The sequence below is a fragment of the Mastomys coucha genome, unplaced genomic scaffold, assembly GCF_008632895.1.
Source record: "Mastomys coucha isolate ucsf_1 unplaced genomic scaffold, UCSF_Mcou_1 pScaffold14, whole genome shotgun sequence".
Lineage (NCBI taxonomy): Eukaryota > Metazoa > Chordata > Mammalia > Rodentia > Muridae > Mastomys > Mastomys coucha.
The window spans coordinates 106,694,542-106,707,254 of NW_022196896.1; the positions used below are offsets into that span (position 1 = coordinate 106,694,542).

Here is a 12,713-nt window from a genome sequence, read left to right on the forward strand (position 1 = left end):
AATGTCCTTATATAGGTCTCCAGCAAAAGGTGTGGCCCAGGTTAAAGGTGTGTGTCACCACACCTTTAGCCCCAGATGACCTTGCTTGAACTCGTAGATCTTCCAGTCTTAATCCTCTGGGATTCATAGCCACTCTACCTCAAGATCTCCATGCCAAGATTCAGGTCGGAAACTTGTATCTCTCAGCCTCCAGATTAGGGCCAGGTGAGCCTTCTAATTCTGGATTGTAGTTCATTTCGGATATAGTCAAGTTGACAACCAGGAATAGCCATTATAAAGGTTAATATCAATATATATAAAGAACTCAAGAAGTTAGACTCCAGAGAACCAAATAACCATATTAAAAAATGGATACAAAGAATTCTCAACTGAGGAATACCAAATGGCTGAAAAACACCTAAAGAAATGTTCAACATCCTTAATCATCAAGTAAATGCAAACCAAAACAACCCTGAGATTCCACCTCACACCAGTCAGAATGGCTAAGATCAAAATCTCAGGTGACAGCAGATGCTGTCAAGGATGTGGAGAAAGAGGAACACTCTTTCATTGCTGGTGGGATTGCAAGCTCATACAACCACTCTGGAAATCAGTCTGGTGGTTCCTCTGAAAATTGGACATAGTGCTACCTGAAGATCCAGCTATACCACTGTTAGGCATATACCCAGAAGATGCTCCAATATATAACTAGGATACATGCTCCACTATGTTCATAGCAGCCTTATAATAGCCAGAAGCTGGAAAGAACCCAGATGTCCTTCTACAGAAGAATGGATACACAAAATGTAGTACATTCACACAATGGAGTACTACTCAGCTATTAAAAATGCTGATTGAATTCTTAATCCAGTTTTGCCCTCAGCTTTGTGATGTGATTCATTAAGAATTGCGACAAATACATATGAATTCTAAGGATTTATGGTAGAGATGACTGATTTTTACATAAATGTTTAGCTTTGTGATTCTTTTAAGATTCTTACAAGATTACTTTAAAAGATAAATAATAAAATAATTACTCCTTTCTTTGTAATCACGAATTGCTGCCTACCAACAAGAGAAACTGACTTTCTGGCCCCAAGGAATTAAAAGAGTTCAGAGTTTTTCACTGGCCATGGAGAGTACCAGCCCCAGTAAATTAAGCTGTGTTCCCTCAGAAAAAAGTCTGCTGAGTAACTTCTCTAATTACTGGCTGCCATTTACAGCAGTCCTTGTCAGTATCTGGACCTACCCCATCAGCCACTCTCAATATTGACTCCCCACAGGCTGCCTGCCTCAGTTTACCCTTTCATGTCAAATCTGGTCTTTGTCAAATATGACTAAAGTGTGTATTTTTATGAATGTAACAAAAACATTTAAATATGTAAAAAGGAAAGTATTGCCCCTCTCTTCATGTTTTTCTTATTCATATACACAGAGTTCTAAGATCCCAAGGCAGTGCCGAGGGCTAGAATCTAAGAGGTTCATGATTTAATTGCAAAAGAGAATTTTAGAATGAAGTGATTCCTCCACATTTGGGTGGTTTCCTTGAAGAGGTGGTATCTGAGGTGAGACTGTGCCAGGCAAAGTGCTGGCTGCTCAACATTCTGAATGGATGTTTCAGTAAAAGTGCCACATAGAATGAGGTGCAACTGTAGTAGCAGGGCGGTGTGTTGAGAGCACGGTGGTCCATGGGGATGCAGGGTAAGGTACTACTAGATAGGGTTTTAGAGTGCAGCTAGCCTAAGAATTTACAACTCATCATCTTCTCTTTCCTGAGACAAAAGTAGCTGTTTGTATGCTTGCTAATACATACATCATTTAGCCTAGTAGACACACAGGGTTTCAATTGCTTAAAGAATATTTAGTCCTTATATTTTATGTTTTAAATATTTTATGCTTTAATCATCCACTTTCTTTCGGATGCTTGTTTTTCAATTCATGGTTTTCTTTATTTCTTAATGGTATGATAATATATTTATAATAGATATTTTTCAGAAATACTATTAGCAAGTATTACAGCATGAATTCAAAAGAAATAAACCTTTATTAATAAAATAAGTGGTTTTTACAAAAGCCCATCACATCACCCTTTGATATTCCTAGCCAAGATTTACTACAATGGCTTTGAGCACCTGAATTCTTTCTGTCTCTCTAGGGATTTAGGGGTATACATCTCCATCTTCTGTGGGCTATATTAGTGAGTCAAAAGCAGTGTTATTCCATCCTCCCAAAAGGTTTCAGTTATATACACATAGTAACTTATCTGTACCCAAGTAATTTCCTTCCAAATGTAGCATAAGTAAAATCCATTCATTTTATAATGTTATATAAATGAGAACTTCACATCCAGCAAGGATATCAAGGAATTAGTTATTTTGAGACCATGGCAACCACACCACCCTTTCCATGCTGCTCCACTTCATGTTAGGAGGTACTGAACTCCTTTTATTATGCCTATTTCTTTATTTGAATTGCCACCTCATGCCTAACAGCAACACTAGGAAGCTCAGTTATTTACATCTAAGCATAATTGATGTGGTGGGAGAAAAATCAATGTTAAGCAATCGCTCTCTCTCTCTCTCTCCTCTCTCTCTCTCTCTCTCTCTCTCTCTCTCTCTCTCTCTCACTCTCTCTTTCTGAGAGACTTACACATCAGAAAACAAGATTCAGAGTTATTATCTGCCCAGAGCCACTTAATTAATGAGTGTAGGACTGGACTGCATTTAGCAGAGATGTCTGATTACAAAACACAATGTACTGTACTCTCAAAGTTCTAGACAGTATAAGACTGTTAAATTAATTATTGTTTTTTATCAAACAACTTTTACAATTCTTGTTTTTATTGTTATAATATTTTATAAATTTTAAAGAATATGACAAAAAAGATATTGTAGGTATTGAAGAGGGGTCTCTGGAAGGAGTTGGGGTACAAAAGGAAATCAAGAATGTGATTTAATTCTATTTACTTAAAATATGCTTTTAAATATTAACAAATTTAAATAAATTGAAATCATGTAACTTTTCTCATCATAATGCAATAAAACTTAAAAAAAAAGTTCTAGACAGTATCTAAGTTGACTGCCATTTTCATTACAGACTGAGAGCAATTTTACAAAGGATGGAATTAAAAAATTCTATCCTATAAAATGTAAATGCTTAGAAAAATTTCCTAAACAAAGTATTGAGCACTGTGAATCCTGAGGGTTTGTTTTGGGGAGAACCTCAGACTCTTTGTCTCCCATGATTGCTCATTGCCATTCTTTTCCTTTCTCCAAGCCATCTAAAATCTGACCCCAGGAAGTTGCACAGAACCATGTCACCCTGATGTCTCTCCAAATGTAGTTATGTATGGTTCTTTTTCTTTACCAGAGAAAAGTGGGTTTTAAAACTTTACAGGACATCCTGGTGCCATTGTAGTAAGGAAGCTACTTTGCTGCATTTGAGGGCAACTTTTATTCTCAACTGCATGTTAAGTCAGCAAGTAAAATAACAAGTTTTAGAATTTATCTTTGTGTAACAACGTAAGTGTATGAACACTACTTTATCATCAAATACTACTGTAGTAATTTAATTATATGTGTTTACTTATCAAAATATGGAAACATGGAAGAACAGTTTTCTTTTTCAACAACAACAACAACAACAAAAACAAATTCTCCTAAACTTATATATGTTAAATTCAAGATATACTCTTCTGTATACATCATCTTGATACTGTGTTCTAAGCCTTAGGGTTCTCTGTTGAGAAATAGTGCATGCAATCCAGTTCCCATGGAGCCCAATCTAACAGGAGACTGAATAACATAAACAATTGTTTTCAGAGTGTTAACAGTAAGGTAAGTATTATAGGAAAAATATATACTCACTGAATTTTATATCTAGGCTTCCCAGACAGTGTTTTTTTGTTTCTGTCTCTGGAAAAATGTAAGTGGTCCTTTAGCAGAAATTTTAGAACACAGATATATTATAAAGCCAAACAAAACATTTCTCAAAGTTCCAAGAAGGTTTTATTAAAGATTTTATCACTGTTTGGGAAAGACTAAACAGTACTTTTTGAAAGACTACTTCATTAGGTAAGTATTAAAGAGACAGAGGCAGGGAGAAAGACATTAAATTATTCAGACAATCTGTCATGGTGTAAAGAATGAGTTCTGTGAAATGATCCCCTTTGTTTTAAACTCTTAGTTGGTTATCATTGAACTAAAACTTGACATTTTACTTTTGAATGTAGTCATTCTGGTTGTGGGAAGTTTCCTGGGATAACTCATCATAATCCACTATTTGATTTTACTAGGTCTCAAAAGGTTACTTTGATAATTGCTGTATTGGCAAATACTCTCATCTTTATAAGTTTAGGCTTGAACTCTATATTTTTATTAGATCTATCCATACTAAAATATAAAATATATTGATATTAATAATCTTCAAGTTAGAGTAACCATGTATTCAGGAATATTGAATTTTAAATCAATTCAGTTTTACCAACTTCTTTGTTTTTAGATGAGGGTCTTCCAAAACATCACATCTACCTTCTTTCTTTTTCAGGTCAGATAATTCCAGTGAATTAAACTGACCTGCCTGTGGTGACACAGATGTGATGTCAAATACAGAAACATAACCTGTACTGTGAGACTCTATTATTCTTTTCTCTACAGACACTGCCTCATTTGTAGCTTTCCAGGCATCATTTTGAGTTATTTACTGATTCATGAATTTCTCAACTCAATCTGACTCAAAAATTACATAGAATAAAAACCTCAAAAAGTCCTCCACAATTAAGCAAGTGGATATTTTGGAATGCCATTTAGTAATGCCAGTTTTCAAAAGGGAGATTGAGACAATTACATCCCAAGACATTCTGAGGTATGAATAGAATCATTCAACAAGCTATAACTCTGAATTTTATAAGCTATAGTTATATAAGTTTCTACTAAGAACACTATTTTCATTTCATACTAAATTTTCAAATTCCACTAGGGGTGTTTGTGGCTTCTTTTCTTCAAATACTAGCCTTATTTATAGAAATATTATGTGAAACATAGATTTCATAGAAATTATATTTGTTACCTTCTGTAGTTAAATTTCATATATAGTCCATATTTTATACCCATTCAAAGTAGTTTTTCAGTAAACGAAAAAATAGTCAAAAACTAAAAATCAATGAAAGAAGCATGCACACAGTAATTTCTACCACAGAATAGTTGCAAGTCTGATGAACTCTCATATTGAAACAGAGAGGTAACACTGTGGCAAACAGTCTGGTAACACTGTGACACTGTGGGAAAGGATTCAGAGGAGATATATTTGTTGTTATGTCCCCATCTGCTAACAAAACTCCCTAAGTGTTCTTTAGGAACATCATGAGCCAGCTGTCAGGCAAGACTAAGCCTAGTCCTGGCTCTAGAAACCACACATGACCTAAATCTGGACAAGTAGAATATCATACTCCATATACTCCCCATCCCATAGACTGAGTGGTCTATCATGGTGCCAAGATTGGCTCTCCTAGCCTTCTGTATGTACAAAAGGAAAAGGGAAACTGTCATGTCTTTCAGGACAGTTGCTAATAGAGTCACATACCATTGTGGAACTGAGAGGTCTCCACATTGAAAGGACCACCCAAGAACAAATCTGTTATGTTCACCTTGACCAGCAAGAAAGACTGAGCTCTTCCTTTTAGCAGTTTATTCAGGAACATTGTAACTGTCTTCTCCCTCCTGCTTCTCCCTCCTGCTTCTCCTGCCTACTTCTTCTCCTTCTGGCTCTAGGGAGCCATTACTTAAGCCCAGCCTTCCTGACATCTAAGCCCCGCCTTCTGGCCCACCCTCAGCCGTTAAGTACTCCCAAGCTTAGCCAATCCCAATGGGCCACGTAGCAAAAGCGGATAGGTCACCAAATGTGGAAGCAACCAATGGCAGCAAGCTTAGCCAAATGAGGGCTTGTTTATGAGACCGCTGGATCTTGGAAGGGCTCTCCACAGTTCCCCCTTTTAGTTTTTAAATGAAACAGGCAAGAGTAGAGGTCTGATCTCTGATGCTAGAAACAGACATTGTACTGATCCTCACTTAGGTGTCATCCACCCAAAGAGTACCAGACCTGTCCCATACCTTTTTCTCAGAGGTGGGGTCTGGGGTACCAACCTGCATGCAATCAGACATGCTCTTCTCGGGCCGCTAGAAGCTGACCTGGAGTGCAGTGCTTCTTCACCTTGCAGCCTGAACGTGACGATCATTTTTGCATGACTGCCAGCCATGCCTGGGGAAACTGTCCTGCCTCAATGGCCGTAAATGCTTGCACAATCATGGCTGCCGTCTTTCTCTGAGTGAACCTGATCCTGCATATATACCACAGGCCCACAAGGTAGACCAACAATAGGAGACCAACCAATCTAAAGGCAAAAATGGAACGTCTAAACTTATATTGGTACTAAAAATTGAGGAAACACTTGAGCATTATGTCTTATCGGCATTGGTCTTGGAAACACTGACAGAATCCCCCATCTCGGCTCCACTTGGCTCTCCACCAGGAACAGAAGAAGAAGGGTGCACAGGGCTCTCAGGCACGATCTCTCCATTCTGTGTGGCATACTTCCACGTCAACCGCTCGGGGACCCACAGAGGCTTGAAATGATCCTGAGGAAAAACACAAACAGATCCCCTTGCCCACGCTGGATCAGGACCATGCCATATGCCTGTGATCACATCCTTCCACTTCACAAATCCCTTCAAGGATGGGTCAAGAGGTGAAAGTGGGTGGCCTCCAAGACAGTGTGACATTGGAGTCCAGATGCGGCCTGGTTAGCCAGGCTGTTTCCCTTTGACAAAAAGCCTAAGAGATTTTAGTGACCTCTGAGATGTTGAATATAAATAGAATTTTGTCTTTGTCTAAGGAGGGTACATGCTTCAATCATCAAAGGGGATATTGGATTAGAATCTAGCCTAATATGGGCTTTAGGCAAACTGGGCAATAAGTTAACCACATATAAACTATCTGAAAACAAATTAAACATATTAGGGATGGAATCCAATGCCATTACTACAGCAAAGAGCTCTTTAAATTGGGCTGACCCCTCTATCTCATACACCTTAGAACTAACAGGTCCAGGTTCTTATTTTTTCCCAAAAGAGGGATAGACGACCACTGAGGATCCCAGTCACCCACCATCAGTAAAGACCGTGGGAGAATTAGGATCAGGTTTAGATAAAGAGTTTGGGAGGCATCCACTTTAACCTAGAAAATGAGCTCATCTATCTATGGGGACCAAAATGACAGTTAATCTCACCCAAGAATTCTTCAAGGGCCGGGGCTATATGCTCATTGTTTCTCTGTAGCAAGGTAAAATTAACCATCCTGAGGGGAGTAACTATAGACTGAGGATTTGTTCTAAACAGTCAAATTGAAACATTTCTTCCCTTAAAGATACAATGTTGGTTCTGTTCCCCCTGCACTCCACACTCCTCCTGGTAAAAGCCCATCCATTTAAGGAATATGGGTGAGGGGAACACAGCCTTGACCATTTCCTTCCAATCTCTGAGAGTGAGAGCCTGGTGGGCAAAGCCCTCAAGGATGGTCTCTACCCAGGGTGAATGAGGGCCTTCCTCTGCCACTGCTTTCCTTAGTTCCCTAAGGTCTTGGGCTTCCCAGGGATACCAAGCTGCTGCCAGGGTTAACATTAACCAGAAACAGGTGGCTAGTATCTCCCAAGCTAAATTCCCCCACCCCTGCATAAGGCTGTGTGCTGAAGGCAGCTGTTGAGGGGAAACCTGAAAGGAGAATGCGGCTTTCCCCTCTTCCACAGCCTTACAATAGCGCTGATCTTCCAAACAGCTCCTAACGAGCTTCCACACAGGTCTTACCCCTGCTTTCAAAATACCCTAGTCCCAGGAGAAATCTAGACCCTTTTCTAACTTATCCCAGCATGAAAGGGTGAGGTTTCCAGACACCATGAACCAAGGGGCAGCAATGTCACACTCACTAAGGAACCTCTCCAGTGTACTTTTCTTGATTTCTAATTTTTTTGACAATAACAGCTCTTGGAGAGCCAGAAAAATTGGGTGGGAAATGCCCATGATTACTTTTGTTATCCTTTTTTTGTTGTTGTTCTTGTTTGACAATAACAGTTCTTGGAGAGCCAGAAAAATTGAGTGCGATTGTAAAGTGCCCATGGTTACTTTTGTTACCTTTTTTTTTTTTGTTACTTTTCTTTTACTTTCAGTTCACTACTCCTTATAGCCTCTACTTCCGAGGTCCTTATTGCCCCAACTTCCAAGGTCTTTATTGCCTCTACTTCCGAGGTCCTTATTATCCCAACTTACCTGGGAACTTACCAAGCCAGCTGCCCTGACTGCAAAAGGTTCTGAGTCTCAAGAGGTTTTTCCCATCCAGGCCTCCACCTGTTATGTCTGCCTTGACCAGCAAGAAAGACGCAACCCGAACTCTTCCTTTTAGCAGTTTATTCAGGATCATCGTAACAGTCTTCTCCCTCTTGCTTCTCCCTCCTGCTTCTCCTGCCTACTTCTTCTCCTTCTGGCTCTCGGAGCCGTTACTTAAGCCCAGTCTTCCTGACATCTAAGCCCCGCCTTCTGGCCCACCTTGGCTGTTAAGTACTCCCAAGCTTAGCCAATCCCAATGGGCCACGTGGAAAAAGCGGAGAGGTCACCAAATGTGGAAGCAACCAATGGCAGCAAGCTTAGCCAAATGAGGGCTTGTTTATGAGACCGCTTGCTCTCAGAACAGCTCTCCACACAAATCTATCAGAGAAGTGAGTGCAGCAGAGAACAGGGGTGGGAGTGGAGGAGTGGGTAGCTGGTGTGGGGCATAGAAGCCCTGATTCTCTTAGATTAAGCTGTGACCAGCCTTTGGCATTGTTTTTGTTATCAACAATACGAAAATATCCTATGCTTATGACACTTTGAGCTGTATTCCCCAGCATACCCTTTGTTAGCATTGTGGTCTGAGTAGCCTAGAAACACTGACAAATTCAACAGCTTTCTCATCTCTGCCATAGCATGAACATGTCTGGAGCACCTCAAATATTTTCATTCATATCTCAGTTATTGGTGGTGTGGTGATTTGACTCAAGTGTCCCCTATAGTATTGGGAATTTGAATATTTGGTCCATAGCTGGTGACACACTTCGGAAAGTTTAGGGAGAATGGCTATGTGTTAGAGGATCTATGTCACTGAAAGCAGGTTTTGAGAGTAAAAGTCCTGGCTTCCATTAGATTGCTCTCTCTACTTTTTGCTTGTGACTCAAGATGTGAGCCTTCAGTTTCCTGAGACGGCCACCATGTCTTCATTCTGCCAAACTGGACTCTTACTATCTGGAGCTATTAGCTTAAATAAACTCTCTCTTCTATAACTTGTCTTGCTTGTAGTGTTTTATCTTAGAAAGAGAAAAGTAGGTAATACCCATGGATATAATTCTTTTCAGAAACAGATTAAACATATATTAGTAGTTTTTATAGTTTTAAACCCTTAGACTGAAAGGTTAATGGGGCCCACATAGATTTCTGCACCCTACACTTTAATAAGAATGATACAGATTTGCAGTTGGATAAACATGGAGTGAGCAATACTGGTGTTTGCCTGTGCAGAAGAAACAGAGAAGTTCTATGACAAGAGTTTATTATAGTCAGCTGAGAAGGGAATATGAGCTTCTCTATTGGGACTCTTCAGCCACTTCTAGAGAAATCATGCATCAGAGGCTAAAGCCTGGGTGTGGGTAGAGGAATTGTAAATGAAGTGATTAAGGAACATTTCATATTGCAGCATAGAACATATAAAGCTCAGTGGGTAGACAAGAAATCAAACAAGACCACCCTTTCCTTTCTCAAAAATAACTTTGCAAATTCCAACTATGTGCCTCAAGTTATATTTTTCTGTAAAAATTCCTTGTTCATTTTTCTGCAGATAGACATTTCATAATTTTATTTATAAAATGGTTAATATTTGATCTTGCCCCAAATCAATAATACCTCTCTTCTTCTGAGAAGTTTTCCCTTATCTGAGAATCTTCCATGATTCTCAACCACAAGTCCATGCATACTGCAGAAGGTATCTATAACTAACAAACTAATAGGGATGGATAACTGCTATTGTTGACAACTATTTAGTAAGTGTGGTCTTCCTTCCTTCCTTTTTTTTTTTTCGAGACAGGGTTTCTCTGTATAGCCCTGACTGTTCTGGAACTCACTCTATAGACCAGGCTGGCCTCGAACTCAGAAATCCACCTGCCTCTTCCTCCCAAGTGCTGGGGTTAAAGACGTGCGCCACCACCGCCCAGCAAAACTAATTTTTTTTTTTGGTTTTTCTGATACAGGGTTTCTCTGTGTAGCCTTGGCTGTTCTTTCTTCTTCTTCTCTTCCTCCTCCCTCTCCTCGTCCTCCTCATCCTTCCCGTCCTCCTTGTTCTCCTCCTCCCCTCCTCTTCCTCCTACTCTCCCTCCTCCTCCTTCCCCTTCATCTTCCTCTTCTTTTTTTCCTCTCTCTCATTATTATTATAAATTGCATGAGACAATTATGTGTTTGAGGAAGCTCCAAGTACTGCAGTTAGTAAGCTGAAGATATACAGAAACAAGTGTTTAGGATATGTTCCAATAGGCTTTAACCTGAGTACAAAAGTCTGAACTCCAGGAGGCCCAGAATTCAAGTGGCTGGATTCCTATAAAAAGTTCTTGTTTGACTTTGAATGGGATGTTTAAATCTAAACCTGGTGGTTGGAAAAGACCAAACCTTGAGGTTAACAAGGCAGGAAAATGTGGTTTTCTCTTTTTAGATATTAAAATATACATTTGTATTTTTGAGAAAATAAGTACAGCATTTCTCTCCTCCCTCTCTTCTTTCCACCCCTCATATACCCCTCCTTGTTCTCTTTCAAATTCATGATCCTTTTTTTTTTTTAACTGTTCTTTTACTTAGCCTTTCTAAAAAAGTAAGTTTGATTCATGTCTCCTTGATTAGTTGAGGCCTTCCTTCATAGAAATGGTAGTTTTGGTGCAACTTACTTACCAAAACAATAATCTCATCCAGAAGAAATCTTATAAACGTGGAGAATGTTTGACAATTTTTTCTTCAGTCTTATAAGGCATGCAGATTTGAAAACGTAGACTACAGCTAAGACAGCAATATGAAGTTTATTTGAGAATTACTGGTCCTATAAAAGTCATGTAATAAGGATTCAAGTCAAGGCAAGCACTATCTTATAACCTTTCATCTTAATCACTTAACTTTTACGTAGCCACTCATTTTTTTTTTTTGACCTGGATAAATGAAAATATCCATCTGGAAACAAAATATTAGTCTGAGTATGTTATTGGTCACTAGTGTATAATTTTTGAAGTATTTCCATGTAACTGCTTTATCATTAAACTACCAATTAAATACCAAATCTAAACTCCCATAAACACCTGTCTCTTTATAGAAAATGATAGTTCAAGAAACTATACACTAGTTTCAACCTTAGGAAATGGTACTTTCAAGAATGTATACACTTGTATCATAAGCTAGGCCAATTTTGGGTTATAGATACTTAGTGTAAAGAGACAGGGATTTATTATTAATTTATTCTATGTTAAACCATGTTTAAAACTCACTTTAAAAATATATGCCACAACTCTTATCTGCAGAGAGTGCATTTACTCCTTGTCTGAGTCAATTTTCTGTTGTGGTGACAAAATGCATTGACAAAGTCAATTTAAAGAAGGAATGGACTGGATTGCATAGTTAAGTGAACGGTAGACATTGGGGCTCATATTTATGTCATACCATATCCTGTCAGGTTCATAATTAATAGTAACCACACTCCTCAAAGGACTCTTTTCTCTATTGCTAAACACCAGCTACATGTTTCTTCCAAACTAGCTTACTTTACAGTTTTCTACCACTCCTCTCTGTTGCTTCACAGGTAGTAAGAATTGACTACTTCTCATGCTGGTTGATGAAAAATCTTTCTACTATGTTCATTTTTGCTTATGAATGGGTATTTTACCTAGTACTGGCTAACAGATAATAAGGGTTGCCAACTTATACAAATGTTTGGACTCTAAAATGACAGAAATGCACATCCTCTCATTTTTTCTTAAGTTTTATCAGATATTGAGGTTTCATTTAAGACACTTGCAGTCACTTCAAATAATTATAATAAGATTGAAGCCAGCACAGTGGAACCATGTCTGGAGTTTACCCTTATTATACTGAGGGTTCTCTTCCCACAGAGATGGAATAAGTCTTGGTATCACTTAAGCTGATTCAAGTTGATATTTTCATACAAAAGTCAACCTGCTAATCTACATGGGAAGATCTCATAGGTCAATGTCATGGGGAAAAATTCACACACAAGTGCTTCCTCCAAATCCACTGAGTGCTGTGTGAAGTGGTCTGTGTGCTTTACTCATTGTAGTGGTTTGGATGAGAATGGTCCTCAAATATTTGTGTGCATGGCTCTTAGCTGTTGGAAATGTTCATAAAGGATTAAGAGGTATGGCTTTGTTGGAGGTGTGTCACTGGGTTTTTAGTAGATGTGAAAAGCCCACACTATTCTCTGTTAATTCTCTGTCTTATGCCTGTTGATGAGATATAAGCAATCAGCTACTGTTCCAGTACCATGCCTGTTGCTGTGGCATCTACTATGATGGCCATGGATTCTTAAGCTCTGGAACTATCATCCTCAATTAAATACTTTCATTTATAAATTGTCCTGGTCATAGTGTTTTTTTGTTTTTTTGGTTTTTTTTT

The 12,713-nt window shown here is 38.7% G+C and overlaps 1 long non-coding RNA gene across 3 annotated transcripts in view; it reads right to left on the reverse strand.

Moving 5' to 3' along the window:
• The window catches only part of LOC116089253, an 80,252-nt gene extending 74,608 nt beyond the window's left edge, over window positions 1-5,644 (reverse strand). For 2 of the 3 annotated variants that reach the window (XR_004118246.1, XR_004118244.1), the window contains exon 1: window positions 5,560-5,644. This is a non-coding gene — a long non-coding RNA (uncharacterized LOC116089253). Of the gene's footprint in view, window positions 1-3,845; window positions 3,874-5,559 lie in introns of those variants that run through there. The other variant, XR_004118245.1, reaches the window with a different exon arrangement.
• Window positions 5,645-12,713: the final 7,069 nt, after the last annotated feature.